The sequence below is a fragment of the Choloepus didactylus genome, chromosome 7 (assembly GCF_015220235.1).
Source record: "Choloepus didactylus isolate mChoDid1 chromosome 7, mChoDid1.pri, whole genome shotgun sequence".
NCBI classification, from domain to species: domain Eukaryota; kingdom Metazoa; phylum Chordata; class Mammalia; order Pilosa; family Megalonychidae; genus Choloepus; species Choloepus didactylus.
In genome coordinates, this window is record NC_051313.1 from 62,248,497 (window position 1) to 62,264,535 (window position 16,039).

At 40.3% G+C, this 16,039-nt stretch overlaps 1 protein-coding gene across 6 annotated transcripts in view; it reads left to right on the forward strand.

Moving 5' to 3' along the window:
• BACH2 (BTB domain and CNC homolog 2) overlaps nt 1-16,039 on the forward strand; it is a 365,581-nt gene that overhangs the window by 203,482 nt on the left and 146,060 nt on the right. Inside the window, exon 4 of one of the 6 annotated variants that reach the window (XM_037842861.1) lies at nt 1,381-1,520. The exons of the other annotated variants lie outside the window; for them this stretch is intronic. The gene's annotated coding sequence lies outside the window, so the exon portion shown is untranslated. The remainder of the gene's footprint in view (nt 1-1,380; nt 1,521-16,039) is intronic. 6 annotated transcript variants of the gene reach the window in all.

The window sequence follows — 16,039 nt, forward strand, 5'->3', positions numbered from 1 at the left end:
AGGGTGTTTTTAGTATTAAGTCTACTGATTGTGTTCCAGTTATTTAAAAATTAGTAATCAATGTAATGTAATTTGGCAGAAACAGCTGTGGTTGAGTAACCAGATCCCCCCATTCCCCTTCCACTGTCCAAATAATATGGGCTCCGACAAAATTCTCATTTTAGAGTTTACATTAGAGTTGATGGTAACAAAATTTGATTCAGATATATCCCTTCATGTGCTGTGAACCCAACGGTTTTCTCTCCATTTAGCATCCTTCTTCCTCCTTCAAAGAAACTTCTCTTCACATTCCTCTGGCGTGTTGGTCCAGTTCTTTAGGGCACACTTGCCATCTCTGTGCTTCCCTTGGGAGAGTGCTAGGACTTTGCTTGGGATGAATCCTGAAACTTAGCCAAGGTGATTGAGGAGGACTTCCCATCCGAAAGAAAACCTAGAACAAAATAAAGGGATTGTTAAAAAATTCATGTGGGAAATGTAGAAACATTATTCACAAGCCTTATGTCAACAGAATAGGAAGTATATCCAAGCAGCTACTAGAAGAGATTGTTTAAAAAATGATCTGTATTTAGCATTAGTTGTCTTCAGATCTTATGACTGCCTGTACAAAACTCTAAGTTCCTTGGAAGCCAGGATTTGCTGCCTCGCTTTTCATCCTTTGTGTCTTTGTACATAATAGGGACTCAGTGTGTATCGACTTGAATTAATATGTCCGTGGCTCTTGAGTGACAGATGAATGAGTGTACTCAACTCAGGTAACTATAGTTTGCTTTCTTCCTACAGCAGTTGATGGGTGCTTTGATAAATATTTGTGACTGTGTTTAGTGCCCCAGTTGAGTACAGGTGTGGGGAAGTGGTATACAGTACTTTGATCCTCCCTTGGAGACGTAGATGCTACTGTGGATAATGAGAATTTGGTTCTTTGCCTTTAGTTTCGGTCTGACCGCCTTACTTCGTTGAGTCACAGTGTTCGCTGTTGGGTGATGGGGCTTGTCATTCAAGCCCGAGACTGTCCCTTGGACTGTTTATGACATTGTTTCTGAATCTCCCGTCACACTAACAGCCAACATTTGTCCCATAATTTCATGAATATGCTTAAGGTTTTGTGCTAATATACTTAAAGGCTTTGTAGGTGACGTTGAGATAACTTTCTCTAACCTAAACCAGTGAAAACTAAAATGCTCCTCACCACATAAAAGTTTTGCTTTCACTGTGTTCAGACCCCTCCCACCTTGTCACAGCACAGTCATTTGGAGTCTGATTTGGGGGCGGTGTGGTTGTATTTCAGTGGTGTATGACCCACTTTTTGGTAATACTTAATTACTTGTGTCTGTACAACGCAAGTCAGAAGTTCTTATGAGAGTGGATTATAACCCAAAAAAGGTTTTCTGACCCATCTAGTCCGTGCTGCTTCAGAAACCGTGCGTCGTCAAGAGAAGGTGTCAGCTCTGCAGGGCGTGTGTTAACTGCAAGAGGATGACAGGACATTTCCTCTAGTTTCTGGATAATGAGCAAGCACAAAGGTAAAGATGCATTTCTCAGAGTTGCCTCCTTTTGTGTCTTAATTATCTTGTTGAACTGACTTTTAAATATTAATCACTACTTGCATATGTTTGCTGTTGTAGTTTTCAGAGAGCTCAGAGGAACAAGTCTTTCAATTGGTGCTCTGGGACCTTAATAACTTTTCACAAAGCATCTAGAGTGATTAAAAATAGACTCTCCTCTCTATCCTCTTTATCCTTGTCATTGATTTTTTTCTTATTTGCTCTCAAGGTGGTTGCCTCTAAATATCAGACATTTCCATCTGCCGTGATAGCCATGTGTGAGTTAATGCCTGGTAAGCTTCAGGCAGTGCAGTGGTGAAGTGTGGCTAAGAAAGACAAAGCAGTGTGCAAAAAGGAGGGAACTGGCAATGGGATACTGTGCCTTGGTGAACGTTGTTCCACTGCAGACTAAAAGCAGATTTAGGTCGGGTCATGTTGAACTCGGGATGGCAGAAGCATTCCTGACAGCCTGCCCTATTTTAGAAATGCCTGTGCTTCTGATAGCACTTTTGTTCATTTGAAGAACTTTGAAAACACTGTTGTTGTTTCTAAACGTAATGATGTAGGTATCATCTGCCTAAATTTACAGAAAAAGTTTGGGGGGACACTTTTGTGCTGGGGGTTGGTTGACATGTGGTCTGCGGCACAGGGTGCTAGCGCTTTGGGGCTCACGCTCGTCTGAGCCCTGAATAAATGACGTACCAACACAGAGTCTTCGAAAATGCCCATAGATAAGTCAAAGTTGTTTTTCCTGAAAGTCCTGATGCAGAAAAAGAATGAAAGTACGAACTCTAACTGGAAAAAGTGTCACATATTTTAGCCACTTTGCATCCCTTGTTAGGACAAACCCTGGGCTGGGTTTTTTTTTTTTACACTTGTGAAGTTGTACGGTAGGTGGAGCAGTGTGGGTGGCCCAGAAAAAGTAGCGGTTAGAATAAGATTTTCCATTTTTTGCCCTTTATATATGGCTAAAAGTAAGGTTCATACAAATCAGAATATGTAATGCAAGCAAAATCACTTTGTTAATTCTGATGACTGGCTTGCCCACATCTTTGCATCTGTCTGGGAAGTAGCGCATTGGGAAATAAATGTGTCTCTGTTTAAGAAGCAAAACGCAGCTAGGTTTTTGGCCTGTTTGTCTACATGGGATAGTTTATCGGCATTTTGCCCTTCTGAAGGAAGTAAGGCACAGGTTATACATAAATAAATTGGGTTGATGGAAGGATGAAAGAAGCAGCAGTGGATTCTTTGGATCTTTTTTTTAAAAAGTAATTGCCTTGTTTGAAATGCTGTTTTACAACATCTATCTTCTCAGCTTATTGTTAGAAATTTGTTTCATGTAAACTCATGGAACAGCAAGGAAGGGATTTCTCAGTGGCCTTGTAGGAGGAATTGGAAAACTTTTGTTCACGTAGGGATGGGTTGGTGGGGAAGGGGCGGCAGGGATGAGCGTGTGTCTATCTTGCAATACCCTTCATAGATACAGATGTTGGAAGGACAGTTAACCAAGCAAAAACTCCCCTTCTTCTGGCTGCTGAGTTTCTTGCAACCACAGTAAGTGATAACGTGTCACTTTGTGGCTAGAAGAAACACCAAAGAGAGGTGGCATCAGTGTTCACAGGGAAATTTTTAACTTCGTGATCCTGGCGGTGGTGCTGTCCCCATTCTACTGACTGAGTGGTTGTGGCATTTCCAGAGAACGAGAATGTCTGCAAGTGTTCTGAGCCTTTCTGTTTGATGTAATTTGTGAAATAGATGAGTCAAAAGGGCAGTCATTCCAGAAGCCTCTGGAAAGTGAAGATGGCCAATTGCATTCCTCTTTGGTGACTCCAACCTTGGAAAGACGGTATGGTACAGCAGTTAAAGTGAAATGACAGCGTTGGGAGAAGGGGGACTCAGCTTAGCTACCTTTTGACCCTGATTTATTTACCTCACCTCTCCTAGACCTGGATGTCTTTATTTGAAAATGGGAACAAAAATAGTACCTGTTTCTTAGGGTGGTTTTGAGAATTAAAAGAGATAATGCATATGAAGCACAAAGCCAGTGCTCAGTAAAATGAAGGTGGTGTTATTCTTTTTTGTGCTGGTGAATGGGAAGAATGTAGGAGAATTTCAGAGCATTTAGGGGTTCCTCTCTAAAGGTGGAGTACAAATTTTGGAATTAAAGAAGTACCTTAGTAAATGGATAAGAGATGACAGCCCCTGGTTGAGTGTTTCTGAATTGGAAGGATACAGCCATTTACAGTATGGCTTGCTTTTTCATAGATTACTGATGCTTTCTGGGGGACTGTTTTTAATTTTGCCCTATACAGTCCCATTAAATTAGCATAATATAAGCCTTTCTTTCAGAAAGGTTAGCACTGTGTTGAGCATGTTCAGTTATTTTTACCTTCTCACTATATATTTTTTTTTAATTTAAAGATGGATATTTCAGTTTCTAACATCTGTGCATGTTAATTGTAGTACCTGCTGGTATACATTATGAAAAAGAGAGCACTAATGTTATAATCAAGAAAGGTTTTAAATATTTCATGTGAGAAAGGGCAAAACTTCCGGAGCAATTAGCTTCCATGGTAGTATAATTCCCTACAGAAAATATTATATCTGTTATAATTCTGAGTACAATCAATCCTATAGATGACCAGATGCTGACAAGAAGAAAACAATTACTGCTGCTTCTTTTCTTTCTGCAAGTTATTTTCTGTGTAATGTAAGGTATGTCTGACCTTCTAGCAGTCCCTTTCTGCCCACCAAAATTTTCCGTTATAAAGTAAATAAATTGTATATTTCATAATATAAAGTCATAATTGTGGGTGTCATTTAACATTTTTGGTTGGCCTTTAGAATCAGATGCTAAGAGTTCACAGCAGACTCTTCTTTCAACCTCTTCTGTGACCTTTCTGGGATGCGGTTTCTTCATTTGTCAAATTAAAAAAAGAAACTGGCTGCACCTTGACTTTGCCTCACCTGGGTCCTGACAAGAAGTGATAAATGACACCAATAAGCTAAGGAATTAAAACATGGTACAGATATAAAACAGTGATGACTTGGTTTTATCAATTGATGTATTTTGCTAGTTTTAAAAGATTTCTCCCCAGTTTTCCTTTTCATGTTCTGTCCTACAATCCCAGTCACAGAATTGCCTTATGACTTGAAATTTATATGTTTTAGCATTATCATTGGGTTTTCTAGGTTTATAAAGTTAGGAGCCATCAGTTTGGGGTGCAGACATTTCTCAGACCAACTTTGCCTGAAAATCTGTCTTCTATTAAAATGATATCCAGCTTCTTCCAATGCATTCAAATGGTGCTGCTTTTTTCCATTTTTCCCTATTGAGCAAAAAAGAAGTACACTTACCAAGCAGAGCAAATCATTCTAGGTGACTTAGAAACTTCCTGGCACCGTAGTTATAGCTTTAACCTTCTCCTCTCCCCCACTCCCCGTTATCTTTGCCTGCCTTATTGCACTTTGCCACAGACTGAAGTTTCTGTAAAAATCATAGGTGAGAGAAAGTAATAAATTAGGCTCTGGATGTGATTCCCTCCCACACCTTCATAAGGAATGACAGAGATTCTGAAATGCATCCCGTTGATAACCCATGTGCTTCTTCCTGCATAACATCCAGTTTTAACCTATCCTTCATGTGCAATTTGAAAATACTGGCCGGGTCTGGTTCATTTTTCCTTTAGTTGAATAATGTAAAGCATTTGCAATGGAGATTTACTCTAATGATGTATTTTAAGTGCATATCTGCATTGCTGGTTTAATGCACTCAGTCATGGAATGCTTTAGAGTTTATTGCTAATGGATGAATCCTCGGGAAAATCAGAATTTTCAATAAGATTGACATTTGGAGTGAGAGATATAAATCTAATGAGAGCATTTCAACTAAGGTTTGTAATTAGGACTGAATGAAGTAAATTTGTACATGCGCACCACAGAAAGACACAGCGGAAGGTGAAATTGCACATTCTGCCATGAATGAGGGATGAAAGCCGATGTATCAGTGTCAGGCCACGGCGGTGTGGAGTATAAATGATGCTGTCACCAAGTGCTGCACAGGGTACTGAGGGAATTCCACTCCAGTCAATTACATTACTTAGACCTGAAGGCATTGTGTCGGAATGAGAGGAGGGAAGAGAAGGCTGTCAGCACCAAGCAGAAGATACTACAGTACAACTGGCTGCAGGGTTGGAAGTCACCGGTTTCCATTATACCTGGCTTTTGTGTGTTCCCCTTTGTTATTGGGTTTACAGAAGTTACAAGCGTGTACATATGAAACCACATGATATTTGCTTGGTGTATAGATTAAAATTGACTTGAGGGAATAAATGTAGGTTGATTTGTTTGAACTGGTTAGGATTTAGTTATCTTTTTTTGTTTGTTTGTTGCTGGGCAATATTAGGTGCTCAATCTAAGCATGTCCTGATTTTATTTTATTTGTAAGAGTATCCAACATACTTCATTAGAATTTAGTCATCATTCTTTTGGTAAGATTGTTTGTCCTTTCAGACCCTGTCTTTAATAAGAACCTACGTTTCTTTAATTCTCTCCCATCATTTGTTTCCTCTCATCACCTTCCATCCCTAAGGGAAACAAAATCATATTGCTGCATAACATTTCATTTTGTGAAAGAACTCAGAGTTAAGAATTGTTGATTCCCATAGTGTGATTTGTGGAGAAAAACTATTTTTTTCACTTCTTACATTTTCCTTTTATACCCCTGCCAATGAAGTGAGGCCACTCTTTTTTGGTTGATTTCATACTGTCTGAGAAAGTATTAGGGGAAGAAGAAAATAGGAGTATTGATTATGCCTCTAGGTCACTGAAGATGTGCGCGACACCTGGCCCCAGGTTACTTTGATTGCCAGTTCTTAAAAGAGCCTGTAGCAACTTTTCTGGAATTAGTCATGGTCACTTCTTACCCAGAAAGTCAAATATCTGCTCTCCTGAATGGATAGATTCTGCAACAACCTCCATTCTGACTTTCATAAGTATATATAATACTTTGGCCTTATGAAATAAACCTGGGAAGCATCTCTGATAATCAGTTAATAGGGAGAGTATCATGACTTTCTACAGAAGGTCTCTACAGGGCTTGCAAATGGCAGGTTTTAAGCAACCTGTCTGAAACAGGAGACACAAATAGATGGTAGTGACAATAATGGCTTGGATTTGACTTTTATTCCTTCCAAAATAATACTCTATCAGTGTTAAGGTATCACAATGTAGTCTTTATTTTGTAGCCATAGTTACAGTCTTATTTTATTCATCTAAGCATAGAACTTAATAAAGTCAAGATATTTGGAAAACTAGGTTTGAGGGTAGACAGTAGGAAACTTGTTTAGCAATAAGGTGTTTGATATTTCTACTCTAGGTGAGCCATCTTCACCTTTAAAATGTTGTTCATTGATGATTTTAAAATAACTTCTAAGTGTAAAAGGCATCATCTTAGTGCCACGTGCCATCCTCGGAATAAAAGATGTTCCTTATAAACTTTGCAGTGTTCACTAAAGCTATACAGAAAGTCAGGGACTCTTAGCTGTGTGGTAAATGAGAGTCTCTCCCTAATTAAACTTGCTAGAAGTTTATTTCCATTTTTTTTCCATTTTTTATTATGTTCATTCTAATAGTAGTATGTGCCTTATATTTCTTTTCATCTGTGTCATCGATAGGGAAATCATAAGTGTTTTGTTGTTTGCCACAGCAGCACGCAAGTAACATATTTCTTTTTCCTGGCCTCCTGATGCAGCCTGCTGTATCAGACTATATGTTTGAGTTTTTCTGAATTGAATCCTGATGGAAGGAATTTAACAGCATCTAAAATGGAACTGATTCAGAGCCTCCTCCTCCATTCCATAGAGGTTCCTTTGTCCCTGCCTACGTACCAATGTCTGACTGATTCTCTTCCTTTTCTTACATGAAAATTGGAAAGGGAGAAAGGGGGCGCTCCTTAGGAGAAGTCAGTCTGTGGAGAATTGTGGGTTCTCATTCAGAAGCTATTCATAGTTCAGAGAAATATAATGAACCTGAGCTTTGAGTCCTGTTGAATTTTTCGTAATGATCCTGCCAGCCCTACCAACTCTCCACCTGCTTCTGATTTCCCCAAAGGCTAACTGGTATTTTTTCCCTAATATTCTGAATGGAGTCTCTTCCAAGTAAAACATTTCTTGAAAGGAATTGGGTCGTGTTGTCCAGCAGTCTGCATCTTTAATAGTTTACAGGATGATTCTTAATTGTGCTATTAAGTGCTTCTATTTTGCATTACAGTAAAGTCTGCTATGTAGAAGAAACTTTTCCATAGACCTTGATTTACTTGTCAGAAGTCAACCCATTAACATTCGCACTTCACTTACATTATCATTATGGTGTTTCCAAACTGACAACTGCTGCCGCACACTGCCATGTTCTCCCCAAGTTCCCAGTGCTGCAGAGAAAGAGACTTTTGTTCTGACTTGATGAGGAAAAAAACTGCAAACAACACCACCATCCCTACCACCAGAGATCCTATAAAGACGTGTTCAAATGAACAATAAGGTCATTTGTTCACATATGACATAAGGATATAAGAATTTCAACAATAAGACCTCTTGTGAAATGTGGCAAAATATGCACGACAAACGTTGTGAAGTTCTCTATCTTATGGAAGGCAATTTTTACATGGGCTTCAAAAAAACCCATTAACTTACAAACTACTCTTTTAAAAAAAAGAGAAGAAAATCACTTGTCTCTCTGTAACATTAAAGCAATTTCTGTTCTAAGGAGAGCTAAAATGCATTCATTTGTATTAAGCACATGCACTATAATTTATAAGAAATACAGTATTCTATTAGGAATTGCAGTCCCTATTCCCTCCTTCACCTGAAATGGGAAATCCATCCATTTTGTCAAGATCCTTCTTTCTTTGAATGATATTTAATGCTTCAAAATGAAAAAAAAAAATCCTTTAAATCGCTTAGATTCAAGATGAAGTTTTAGGGCTTGATGATAATTCTCTAAATCCTTCTGACAGTGGCAGAGCATGGGAGGGAATAATCTTGCTTCGAAGGGAAATTTTAATTGAATTTTCTTTAATTTGGACCCCATCTCTTTTGCTTTGAATCATTAAGGAAGGCTTAGTATATTTGCAAACTCCACCAGGGCAGTGATAGAAAAATGCAGAGATTGCCTTGTCAGCTTGGGTCAGAGCTTCTGGCAACCCCCAAAAATTGATCCTATTGTGATGATTTTGATGTTTGAATGTGACCTTCCAGGAAAAGTGGAGGGATGTGGGGGAGCCCATGTGTTTGTTAACTGCACAAAGGTGCTCCATTGAACTAACTTAGTGTATTAAACTCTAAAGATGTTCAAATATTTGCAGATGGATATACATAGAGCATCCTTGCAGAATCACCTTAATTGAAGAAATGTTTCATCTCTATCTCTGTTGACAGAAAAGATTGCCTACTGATAATTGCTTTGCTTAAGTGTCTGATAATATGCCAGGAATGAGAGCATTCTGTGTTAGGTCATCTTTAATTATGCATGTGCCACCTGTCAGCTCTAAATCAGTACCAGATTAGATTCTCGTGGAGTCAGTTTGGGGGGGTTCAGAGGGAAGCTGGGGTGTTCTCTTTTAGAAACAACAAAAATACATGGTAATAAACATGACTTATAACCTGCAGCTTCTTAAGGAGCTTCACTCCATTGTTCAGGAGCAGGAATAAGCTATTGGTACTTCTGAAAAATATTTGAAATCTCGCCCAAGCTACCTCAAGTAAAGATAAATTACTGCAAGAGGGGATGGTAGTCCCATCTGTTGCATTTCCTTTTTGCTCCTTCTCATCGTTGTAAATGAGCCAGGGAAAAGCTCAGAAACATTTTTTATAAGCTATGTGAGGACAGGAAATATGTTAATGATGGTTAGATTTCATACATTTAAGGGGTTTTTTTCACTAGTTGGTTGGCTTTTTTTAGAAGGACAAATGTGGGTTGGAAATGCTGCTTGTTACCCTCTGTCAGCTTTTGGTAGTTTTAGTCTCACTTTTCAGGGTTGTTTGGGACTTTCTGGTGGGATGTTTAGGGTTCTTTACTGAAGGTTCTGTTCTTTCTTCTTCTGTCCTTTGATAGGGTTAATCTGTGAAAGCTATTTTGTTTTGTTCACCTGTCAGAGCTCTAAGGGAAGCCTTGAGTTACTGTGCACGTTTCACAGAGGTGGGGTTGGATGTCGGAAGCTGAAGGCAGCAAAGAGACAGAAGGAAAATCACATATATGAGTTTTCACATGGAGGCCTTCTCAGATTTTTACCTGCAAAACTGAGGCTCCTAGCCGGTCTGCTCTCCAGCCTGAGAAAATCTTCCTTGGTAAGAGTCTGTGGATAACAACCTTAGAAGCAAGGATTTGGAATTCCTACAATGCCTCATTTCAGACACTGCTGGCTAGAGGCATTGGAGAGAAAAACAGGCCAGCTGATAAAAAAGCCTTGACCTCCTGACCCCAGTGCAGAACCTCTTCAGCACCAAAGTCTCACTCCTGACTCGCAGTGGCTCCGAGCTGCTATCTGATACTTGGGGCGCCATATGCATTGTTCCCTGCCCTAATCCAAGAGTCCACTGAAGTAGAGGTACACTCTCAGAAGAGTAGGCTCAGTAATCACTTATTACCATAACACTGCCAGTGCTTTGGCTATTTAATGCTCACTTAATAATAAGAGTAAACAGGAGTTATATGGAGAACTTTCTGCGGTACAACAGATACTTCTTAAAACAGAATAACATGATGATGTATCCCAAGCCTTGATAGAAAAGAGTGACAGAAAATCAAGCTAAGCCAAAGAAAAACTGAAGAAAGGAATTGAAAAGAGGAGAAATGGAGACGAAAAAGCAGTACTGCTATGTTTTCTCACAGCAGCCCACAATTGCAAAATCTTTTCCATCTACCTGGAAAGCTCTTCTACTCTCTCCAGTGGTTTACTCTTACTTTGAGTTGTAGTTCAAGCATCATCTCCTCCAGGAAGCTCTCTTGGATCCTTGCAGGCAAAATCAGCTGTCCTTCCTCCGTGATCCCTTAAGGCAATGCCCGCCTCCTTCATAGCACTTACCGTGTGGTACTGAAAGAGCTTGTTTACTTCACTTTCTCGTCTACAAAGTGGTTGCTGGAAAAGCTAGCATTATCCTAATTGTGACAGGAGAGGTCTCAGGTCCAGAGAAAGAGCAGTCATGATTTCATTGTACTCCACAGTACTTAGACCGTGTCAACAGTGTTAGAATCAATTTTTGACAGTACATTTGACAAGGGACATAGACTTAGATGTTCATGCAAATGGCATCAGGAATGGAGAGGCCATCAGAGAGAGCATCTTTTAACTGGTGATTGGAGGAACTGAGGAAGTTTAGCCTGGAGAAGAGAAAAAGAAGGGAAAACACAATAGCTGTATTTACATATCTGAAAGACTGTTATTCTAGAGAGGCAGAACCGAAAGATAAAAATTATAGGGAAAGAGATTTGGGCTCAGAACAAGAACTTCCTTGCAGACAGAGCTAGCTCACAGTGGAACCAGTAGTCTCATTTGGTAACAATGAACTCCCTGTTACTAGAAAGAGAATAATTATCTTTTAGGTCCACAGCTGGGGGCTGTTCTAGCCAAGATTGCTGAACTGAAGGAGCACAAAGCAGATAACCCTAACATGGTTTTTAAGGCTCAACATCCGCATTCCATGCAGAATCAGTCAGGATAACCTTGGGTTTCCCAGCCAGACAGACTGTGGGAAATCAGCCGAAACCTCCATTCAGTACCTGGTTGGTCTGGTTCTCAGCGCTCATCTGGCCAGAAGCTGCAGGCTGAAGTCGGGATGGGATGGACAGAAGGGAACCAGCTGCCTCCTCAAGGAGGCTGCACGGTGAAACACAAGGAGCGCTAGATCGAGTCCTAGTTTACGTGCTTCCTGGCCCCTTGCTGGCTATGTGACCGTGAGCGGCTCCCTCAAAGCCTTGAAGCCTCCGTTTCTTGCCATGTAAAATGAAAGTAATATCGCCCACATCACCGAGTTGTTGTGAGGTTTAAGCAAGATAAAGCAGTGCTTTGCTGTTGGTAATGAGAAGGGTGCTTGTCCAGAGCCCCAGATCCACCTCTGACAACCTCTGAACTCAGTTTTGTCACAGTACAACGGGCATAATTTCCTTGCTTGCAGTGTTGCTGTGAGCATGGTGATTCCATCAAATGTCATATAGAAGCATCCAGCACAGTGCTTGCCCCAGAGTAGGTGTTTGTGATTATTAACCTCTTTTCGCTCCCTGGAGCTGGGGAGACAGTGATGGAGCTGAGGAGACCCACCCACATCTGCAGGTCCAGTCCTCTAAAGTTTTTTACCTACCACGATTACCTGTCCTGACCCTCCTATCATTCTCCTTTCACCCCTGCCATCTCAGTACTGGAGCCTGCTTTTCCCCTCTTTTCTCTTTCTTTTTTCTTCTTTCCTCCTCTACTTCCATCCCTTCCTCATTTTCTTTTCTCCTTTTTCTCCAGCTAATTTCTCTATCTCCCTTCTTTTCACTATCCTATATAGGATTGTTCTGGTAAGCACACACATTTAAAAATAATATTTTCAGTGTTTTTTGTTGTTCAAAATTAGGTTTTTGTAGCTTTGGTGGGGAGGGGCCATGAATCCTTTTTCATTTTCCTCCGAATTTGTTTCAAGTCTGCTTTGTTTTTTTTTTTTTAATGTTAGCATTTTCCAGTTCTCTCATCCCTTAGGCTTGTAATCATTAACTTGCCAGACACACAGCAACTGATTGTCTTGATGACGTTGCTAGAGTTAGGAGAGTGTCATTCACAGGGAACTTAACCCATATATTAACTCAGACATAGCAAATTGCTAAATTCGTGCCTTTAAATACAGAGCTTCAGAATGCCAATTTGATTCTCTTGTTCACATCCTCTCCCATTGAAAGGAGGCTGCTGAAAACAGAAAAAGCAGTCGCAGGGGAGGCAAAGTTTCAACCATTTTACTGAGTCAGAAATTGGAACACTGCCATCAGATCCATATATCTCATCCATCCATTCAGCCATCAAATATTAAGGAAACAAGTCTTTGTCTAAGACCCAATGTGAGGTCCTAGGCAAACATTAAAGTGAATAAATGGTCCCTGCCTTCAGGCTTCCTCCCATCCTAGTCTGCTATGTGAATAGCAGGAACCATGGCTCATTCATCTGTGTATTCCCACCAGTCATCACAGAGTCTAGACCAGTAAAGAAGGAGTAACAGTAAAAGCAGAGAGATAGAGGAAGAAAGGAAAAGAAACAAGAAAGGAAGGCAAGGGAAGAAAGGAAATTGTATTTATATGGTACCAGAGGTATAAACTGGTCCATGCCTTAAATGTGATTTGATGATTGCTATACGAATCCAGGGGCACATTGCTACATGGGGAGATTCCAAAAGAGTTTACCAGGAAGCAATGCTAATTTTCCTCAACTATGTAGAAGGCAAAATGGAAATCACACATTTTCACTCTGGCATAACCCTGGAACATGCATTTCTCCCAATTTTTCGCCTTCTTATCTTGCTTTTTATCTAGCAGAAGAATGCAACTTTACAACTCTAGTCATTTCCAATTTTTAAATCAGAAAGCTGCATTCTTTCCCTTCCAAGGAAAGAGAGAGAACACTCTATTTCCCCACACACCCCACCGTTACTGATTGTAGTGCTTCTTTGGGGGCCATTAACCCAGTAGAATGAACATTGCTCTTAGCTCTTGGGTCAGCTCATGACACAACAGCAAACAGTTGATTCACTCATCTCCTCGCCTGCCTCAGCGTCTTCATGCCTTGTGTACACCCCTGGGTTGTCCCAACGATCACTTGAGGAGAGATTTATTCAAAAGCACTTTGAAAACTAAGGTGCTAAATATGTAAGGAATTTTATTATGAACTATCAAGGTGTTAGCTCTGTTTTTCACAGTACATTTATTTGTTTCTAAAATATTAGCATAACATTTTAAGTCATTTGCTGTTCACCATTTAGCCAACTGCCAAGTTCAGTTTAAAAGAAACTTGCAACATCCTAAAGGAGGAGTAATTTTCTTCTTTTCCCAGAAGATGCTCTGGACATTTGTTCTGGTCATACATATATATTTGGTATTTTTTCCTAAACCGATGCAAGGATATTTGAACCTTCCCAAACCTGGACCCTCTAATTTGAGCTTTCTCTCCTCTTGTATTCTGCAATGCTTTGTTTCTGTCTTCAGTACCTACCATACTGCCTGTGATGGTTGTATAAAGCCCAGTCTCCCCTGCCAAGCTCACCATCTATCAGAGGACCTGGGACATACACACATTGCTATGACATAGGGTAATAAATGACAGGTTCCAATTCATTTGATAGGTAGGGGAGTGAGAACATTCCCAGTAGAGGTAACCTTTTAAGGAGAAGAGAAAAAGCAAGACACATTTGGGAACCCTAGTATTTTTTCACCATATATCATTGTATTTGTCTTATCCCTCATTTTATAACACAGGATCCTTGAGGACAGGGACTTTCCGATTCATCACTATTATGTTTGATGATGCCTGAAATGAGCTTACAAATAGTAGGTCTTAGTAAATGGTTGCTTGAACAAATATGTCCTTACCATGTCATGTTTAATTTCACTCTCAAAATCAATACCAAAAAAATTTTTTTAAAACTCCTGAACTTGATTCCATACTGTTGGGGATTGAGTCATGTCCCCTACAGAAGGCATGGTCAGGTCCCAACCCCTGGTCCTGTGGGTGTGAACTCATTTGTAAATAGGACCTTCAAAGATGTTACTAGTTAGGGAGTGCCCCAACTGTAAGGGGGGCCTTAATCCAATATGGCTAAAGCCTTATAAGCAAAGGAAATTGGACATAGACGGAGAAACCAGAGAGCAGCCGGAAGGTGAGAATTAACAGAACCCGGAGGAGAAAGGAAAAGATCTTGCCATGTACATTGCCATGTGATGGAACAGCCAAGGAACCCCAAAGATTGCCAGCCAGCCAGAAGATTCGGAGACGGGAAGCAAGCCTTCTAGCCTCTGAAACCGTGATAAATTCCTGTTGTTAAGCCAACCAAGTGTATGGGATTTGTTTTAGCAGATGGGAAACTAATACATATACATAAATGGCATTTTAGACCTGTCTCAGAATAAATATTTGTTAACTCGGGGGGCGGGGGGGACAAGTAAGTGCTGATTTCAGGAAGACTTCTAGAATACAGTTAGAGTGAGTACAGTGATTTTGTTTATGCTTTGAATGCAAACCAAATTCAGAGAGATTTCAAGAAACCCTCCCTACAACAGGAAATGTGGCTGCTAGAATACATGTTTCCCTGTGTAATTGGCTTTCCCTTTTGTTGAGTTCAGTTAGGCAGCAGAAGCTCCTTTCACCCAGGAACCTGTCAGGTGTGGTGATTTAGTTACTAATCTTCTACTTATGTGGATTTGGTGGGTTACCTCATTCTTTACTAGAATTCATAAGCTCTAATAGTGCAGAAATATTTGTTTAATTCACTGATGTTTTCTCACTTCCTGTAACTGTGTCTGGCATATAGTAGGGACTTACTAAATATGTGTTGAGTCAATGAATAAACAAATTCAATAAACATTGATTGTGCATCTACTATGTAGACTCTGGGTGAAAAAGGATGAATAAGAAATAGTCTTTTTCCCCAGGAGCCCCATAACCTAATAAGGAAGACAAACACTGAAACCAATAATTACTATACAAGGTGGAAAAGCAGTGATAAACATCTGTAGGGAATTTATCTCCAGACCTGACCTCTCTCTAGTCCTTTATATCTAGCTGTCTACTAGAAGTTCCTCAGAGACTTTGTGTTCAACCAAAGTTGAATTCAGCCTTGTTCAAGAGTAACTTGTGAGTTCCCCCTCCCATTCCAGTGTCCTGTCAAGACTGATCACTCCTTATCCACCAATCAGACAAGCACATGGGTCATCCTTCCCATGCATTCTCTACAGCCACATAATCTCCAGATCCCCTCAGTGCTACCTCTAAATATCTCTCTCATCTGTGGCCCCTCTCCAGTTCACTGCTTTTGTCCTGGACCAACTGACCACCTTGTCCCCAGCCTTTTCCTCCCCCTCTAATCTGTTGTCTACCAAAAAAACCAGAGTGATCTCTCTAAATATGAATATGATCTGATACAGTCTGTACTCCTTAATGCAGCTTATAACCTTATATATCTGCTTCTGTGTCTGACCCCTGTGTGTTTCTCTAGTTTCAGCTCTTGCCGTTACACCTTCATTTCTATCTTTCAAGGGCCTACTAGCACAGGGCCTGGACTCAATTTGTGTTTGCTGACTGAACCAATAAACCCAGAGCTGGAGAGGAGAAAGAGCATTTGCATGGGAAACCTATAAGTGAAGGGAGAGGTCGGAATCTACATGGTGTGTTCAAGAGGGAAGACCAGTGGTTCAGATAGAGGATTTAGGCTAGGGGAATAGGCTATATAGCTCAACATATGCACACACATGTAAACACACACACA